The 6,108-nt window shown below is 37.2% G+C and overlaps 1 pseudogene; it reads right to left on the bottom strand.

Annotated features, from left to right (window-relative positions):
* LOC110216731 (small ribosomal subunit protein eS26 pseudogene) lies at nucleotides 1-347 on the bottom strand (annotated as a pseudogene).
* Nucleotides 348-6,108: the final 5,761 nt, after the last annotated feature.

Consider the following 6,108-nt stretch of genomic DNA (forward strand, 5'->3'; position numbering starts at 1 on the left):
TTACATGGGCTTTGGAGGGGGTCTGGGGGCAGCACCAGCAGATCTGAAGCAGAGTAGGGGTGTCTGATCCTTTCTTGCCTCATGGAACTGATTCCTCACTACCTTGCTGTGGATCATGCAGCTCACACAGTAATGCAGTTTCACATACAGTTTGGGCAGCATATAGGAGTCAAAGACATTGGCCTCAGAGATGTCCTTGATAGCCGCAGCTTCCACTATGTTGTGGATTATGAACTTCTCGATGACCTTGTCCTGGGCACGCAGCATGCGCAGTTGGTGCAGCGGATGGGCTGCACGTGGCTGTGGCCCTTCTTGGCGTGCCCATTGTCCCTCCTCTTCTTGGTCATCTTGGAAGCCAGGAACCGAAAAATGTATTACTTGATTTTTAAAATGCCTTTTGACCTCTTTCATGAGGACTTTTTGGACTTCAGACTAATTCATATTTCCCTTTGAGGCTTCACATGTAGTCAGTATGACATTGTTGTCCTCCTCTGAGTTTGTGTTTTAACCTTCCCTGTCACCACAGTAGCTTTCCTTGGTCAGGGTTCTCTTCTATCTTTTACTCATTTTCAGCCTATGTTGTGACTTTTACAGTTGAGCTCTGTTCCTGGGGCACTGGGGGCACTGTCCTAAGCTTATTATACTGGGGTCCCGGGGCCTGGTCAATGGCTTTTTGCTCCAGGGCCTCAAGTGCTTGTGGCTCACTCACTGTGCTGGGGTAGCCCAGGTTCTGGGGCTTGCAGTTTGCCTTCTCTACTAGGGTTGGAGGCGTTACTGCTGGCCTGCTGAGCCAGAACTGAGGGGCCTTGGTTGCTGATCTCTATTGTGGCTAAGAGCCTCCCACTGGCTCACCTAGACATCTTCTGTGCTCAGTTGTGTTCCTCTTTTACCCAAGTGAGGAAGACCTTTCCTCAAGTCTTTCTAAGTTATCTTAAGCTGGAAAATTGTTTCACTCCATCTTTTTTGTGGATTCTATTGCTCCAGAATCCATTTACAGGCTTGATTTGATTTAATGTTGTTTCTGGAGGAAACTGAGGAAAGCTCAAACTTCCTGGCTTCTCTCTACCATCTTGGCTCTACCCTCCAGTATATTTTTTAAACATTTTCTTTTTTTTTGGTCTGTTCTCTTTTGCAACATAGCTAATATGGCAATATACTTTGAATAACTGCACATGTATAATATATATCAAATTGTTTGCCTTCTGAAGGACGGAAGAAAGGGAAAAAATTTGCAACAATTTTTAAAAATTAATTTTAAAAGTTTATATGAAGTCAAGAAAAAGTAAGAGGAAAAATAGGTATAATATAAAAATTCAGTTTGTATCCCAGAAATTTTACGAACATAACATCACAATCTGCATTTTGGAAACATCTGATAAATCACTATCTTATTCATTACTTAGCTTGGTTGTTATATATGTACTATTAAAATCTGAATATTTATATTAATATGATCACATATAGAAAAAATTGAGTAAGAAGTAGTTTTTTAATGACATTTAGTTTTAATGACTTTAGTTTTGCAAGGACATATATCACATAAGGTCCTCCAAAGCTTCTGTAATGAGAGAACACTGGTTGAGAATTTCACTGTTGCTTTTGCCTCCTGTTATCTAGTCTAGGTAAAGAATATGGCATGATTTCGAAGAACAAATGCTTTGACCATGACCCAATCTATCTGCACTACCCTTCCAATCTATTTTTTTTATTATTATTAATTTTTTTTAGGTAGTTGGGGTTAAGTGACTTGCCCAGAGTCACACAGCTAGTATCAAGTGTTTGGTCTGATGCTGGATTTGAACTCAGGTTGTCCTAATTTCAGGACCAGTGCTGTATCTGCTGCACTACCTAGCTGGCCCCCAGTCTAATTCTTTTGAGACTTATTTTGTCACTACCAGGATTTCCTAACTCTTTCCTCAGTGTCAAACCTAAGCCACCTTGGGGGTTTAGCAAGAATATTCTTTTGGTTTTACATGGCTGAAATCATGAAACGTCACAGTCTCTGGAGAATCATAATTTCCTATAGCTAGAAAGGTACTCATGGGAATAAAAATGTTGCAGCATATTATCCATTGATGCACACAAGAAGTGGCATAAAAAAATCATCTAGGGAATTGACAACCAGAAATGGAGGTAGAATATGATCATGTATCAAGATGGAGGCATGATAGATGGACCATCCAAGTTCTATACTGGTACCCAGAGAACATTAAAAACAGAGAAGACCTTTGATTCTTTGTATAGATCCTCTATTAAGATTGCATCTGAAGATATGGATAAATATTTCACAGGATTAAATGGCATGGATAGATCACAATCTGAAGTCAGAAGTACCAACATTAATGATATCATGGACCCATTGAAGTATAGGGTTTATATTTAAATATTTATTTGCAATGAAATAGTAATTCATAAACTATAGAGAAGATATCAGAAAATCACAAATTTTTTAAAAAATCTATCAGCCCAGGGACCAGCTTGATATCTCCTCTGTCTGTCTCTCTATCTCTGTGTCTGTCTCTGTCTCTCTCTCTCTCAAATCTATGCTGGGTTTCTCAGGATTAGCATGTGTTCTAGCTCAGTACTTCATGCAGTCAGCCATGGGCTAATTAACATGCAGAGGCAGAAGAGGTCACAGTTATTTCTTACATATTATTAGGACATTATTTCTCTGAGATGTACCTGAGCTTTGGAGCTGTGGGGAAAAAATTGACCAGAAACAGATGACCCTGGCACTTCCTCACAAGTACTTGCAAGACAACCAAGTCAACAGTCATTCTGTTGTGAAGGGGTTGGTGCTTCCCAGAGTTGGTGCTTGCCCTAGAGAAGATCTCTGTATTTGGAGACTAAAGGGCCTGGCTTCAAGTCTCAGCTCTGTTGCTTATGACTTTTAGAATCTTGAGCAAGCCATCTCTTTTCTCTAGTCTTCAGTCTCCTGATATGTTAGATGAAAGTTGAACCAAAAAATCACTAAGGTCCCTTCCATTCCATATAGATTACAACCAACCAATCACCAGCTATCATCACAAATGTTCTTTAATTCCTTTACACTGTCATATTTGGACTCTTACTTACTATTCACAATTTCATATAATAGAGATGTATTCGTTTTGGACACTGATTGAACAATTGATATTAACCATTATGTTTTAATGTTTATAGATTTCAAATTTTGTGACCCAATAAAAGTATCTGTAAATCTAAAAAAGAGTTCAGGTCTCTTTCCATTTTATTGTGCTCTCTACGTTTTAATAATGAGTGCCAAATCAATATTATCTAATGTACATAATTTGAACTAAAATCAATCTCAATTTTTCTCAAACTGCTTCATTAATAAAGGATCACCTTTTACTAATTAAGCATTCATGTGATATTGTATAAAGTGGTGAAATGGGAGACAGGCTGGGGGTGGGGGAGAGAGGTGATATCATTATTTAAGTGTTAGCTAGTCCAAATAGCCAGTTATGGAATACTGGGAAAGGGGATGTGAAGGTTGGAAGATGAGAACAGGAGGAACCAGAGACTAGATAATAGAGGCCACAGAGAACTAAAGGTAGAGAAATGGCATCAGTAGAGAATACAAGGAAGAAAACCAAATAAGAGGTATGCCAGAGATGCTATAAACTTGGAGATTTCATTTTCTTTTCTTGAAATTACCTGACCAGATCATTACCTTTTCCCCAGACCAACTCCCCTAAACCTTGAAACACAAACAACAAAAAAGTGACAGTGTAAAAGAAAAAACAACAAAAGACGAGGGAAAAGCTCTAGAAATCTTCACAAGGAAAGCACCACAGAAAATCTATCAGAGCAGCTGAAGGAATTGGCAAAATTAAAAAAAAATTTTAGTTCTGAACCTTTGATTTCATGAATATATAGAACTCGTGAAGGGGAAACTCCACTCACTGATATGGATTAGAATCCTTTCTGGTAATTACAGAGAATTTTCTGGGATACTGAGAGGTGAATTGGTTTGTTTATAGTCAACTGACAAGTAAGTCTCAAAGGTAGAATTTGAACTCAGATCTCCCAACTCCAGCCTTCTATCCATTATCTCAATAAGGAAATCATATGGATTTAACAATGTAAAGAGAAATCTTTAGAACAAGAAAAGGGTAAAGTAGAGAGAATGGGCATGAGAACTATCAGAGTGGTTAAACTGTGTAATAAAAGAAATAAACAATGAACAAAGGAGTGAAATTGGAACTCTTTAAGAAAAATTCAGAAGAAGGATTAATGGTTTAGAAAGACAGCTAGAAAATCTTAGCAAAGGGGTCATTACCCTAAAGATGAGAATGGAGGAGAAAGAACTTTAAAAAGTGCAATGCTTCATCCAAAATATTAATGTTAAGAGACAGCACAATTAAAAGAACATATGATGTATCTACAAGTCAAAGCAAAAGATTTAGAAGATTGAGTTTGACAAACAATGCAAGAATTTTTTCATTGCAACAATAATTCCTCCCATAAAAATAAAATGAAATTAAAAACCTGAACCAATCAATTAATCAATTAATAAACATTGATTACATACTTATTTAGACACTACATACATATTTAGACACTAGGAATAGGAAGGCAAAAATAAAATAATTCCTGCCCATAGGCAATATATATTTTATAAGGTGAAAAAATATGTCTAGATATATACTTTAAGTTTTAGGCTTACCCTCCCAGGCCTAACTTGAACTGGCAGGTTAGGTCCCAAGAGCCAAACTACTTCTCTGTATAGGGTCCTAGAGGTAATCAGGATGGGCTGTGAGGTTATGGAGTAATTTTGCTCATTATTCCCCGTTTAGTATATTTCTTCCAAATATCAGTTTGACCATTTGATCTCTCAATAGGAATTATCCAGTTAACATCAATTCACTTTTATAAAAGAATATTTACTCAAATTGTATGGCAAGAACTGACCTCCTAACTATAACCATAATGTCCTTTATCAACTTGTTCCTTGGGGAGACAGACCTCAAATTTAAAGTACTTGATAGAGGAGTTGCTCTCTTGTTTTCAAGACATGATATCACAACTGCTGGATCATTTCACTGTTGAGTTGAGTCAATCAGATTATACCATAAGATTGGCTCCTTACTGGCTTGTCTGCTATGGCAACAAGCCCATTCTCCTTTGGACTCCTGTGGTTGGAACTCTGGTGACTCTTCTGACCTTTTGATGGTCACAAGGTTGTAGCTTAGTCCTTTCTGTCTCTAATACTTAAGAGTCACTTAAGAGCAAGAAAAAAATAAACAAAACAGAGACAGAAAGAGAGGCACTATGTGTTTACAGGCACATGATGAATGGGAGGGGAGATGAGGCAAATAGCAGCAGGCAGTTGGCCACTGCTGCTATATTTCCTCTGCACTGAGTCGTACTCCTTTTCTTCTTCCTCCTCGCTCGAAAATAGCCAGGGCAAGACACATTATTTCTTTCATTCCCACATTTGTATGCCTATTCCATTCTGGCTCAGTAGCCAATTAAAAGATTTTTCATCACTACAAAGTAAAAGAACAGGAAATAGTCATAGGATATCTATACCTGCTTTGAATCAGAAGGAAAGGCACCTTACTATCACGTATTTTCAGGAGCAGTCTCACTAAGAAACTATGTGAATTAAAAGCAGGTAGATAATTTGAGACTTGGCTGTCAATTAACCCGTGTCCTATTACATATTTGAGTAAATACAAAATGCATACAAGATAACATGGAACTGTAGAAGAGGCGCTGGTCAGGGTGTGTGTGTGTGTGGGGTGTAATCAATAAAAACATGATTTTAAGAAGTTGAGACTAGGGATTCCAAGTTCCTTTATTTCTCTAAGCTTCAGTTTCCTCATTAATAAAATGGAAATAATAATGCCTACCCCAGTGAGTTGTGAAGATGAAATGACTATGCATGTATATACATGAATATGTATATAGATATGTATATATAAACTATGATATATAGTAAATATCTACATATAGTATATAACCTGTAATATATGTGTATATATGCATACATATGTGTGTATGTATGTGTATATGTATATATATAACCTTCACTTTTTAAAACATCTATTTCCTGACTTTTAAAATTCTACATTTTTCTTTTTAGCACCTGTACTATGTCAT

The sequence above is a fragment of the Phascolarctos cinereus genome, unplaced genomic scaffold (assembly GCF_003287225.1).
Source record: "Phascolarctos cinereus isolate Bilbo 61053 unplaced genomic scaffold, phaCin_HiC Scaffold_5;HRSCAF=322, whole genome shotgun sequence".
Lineage (NCBI taxonomy): Eukaryota > Metazoa > Chordata > Mammalia > Diprotodontia > Phascolarctidae > Phascolarctos > Phascolarctos cinereus.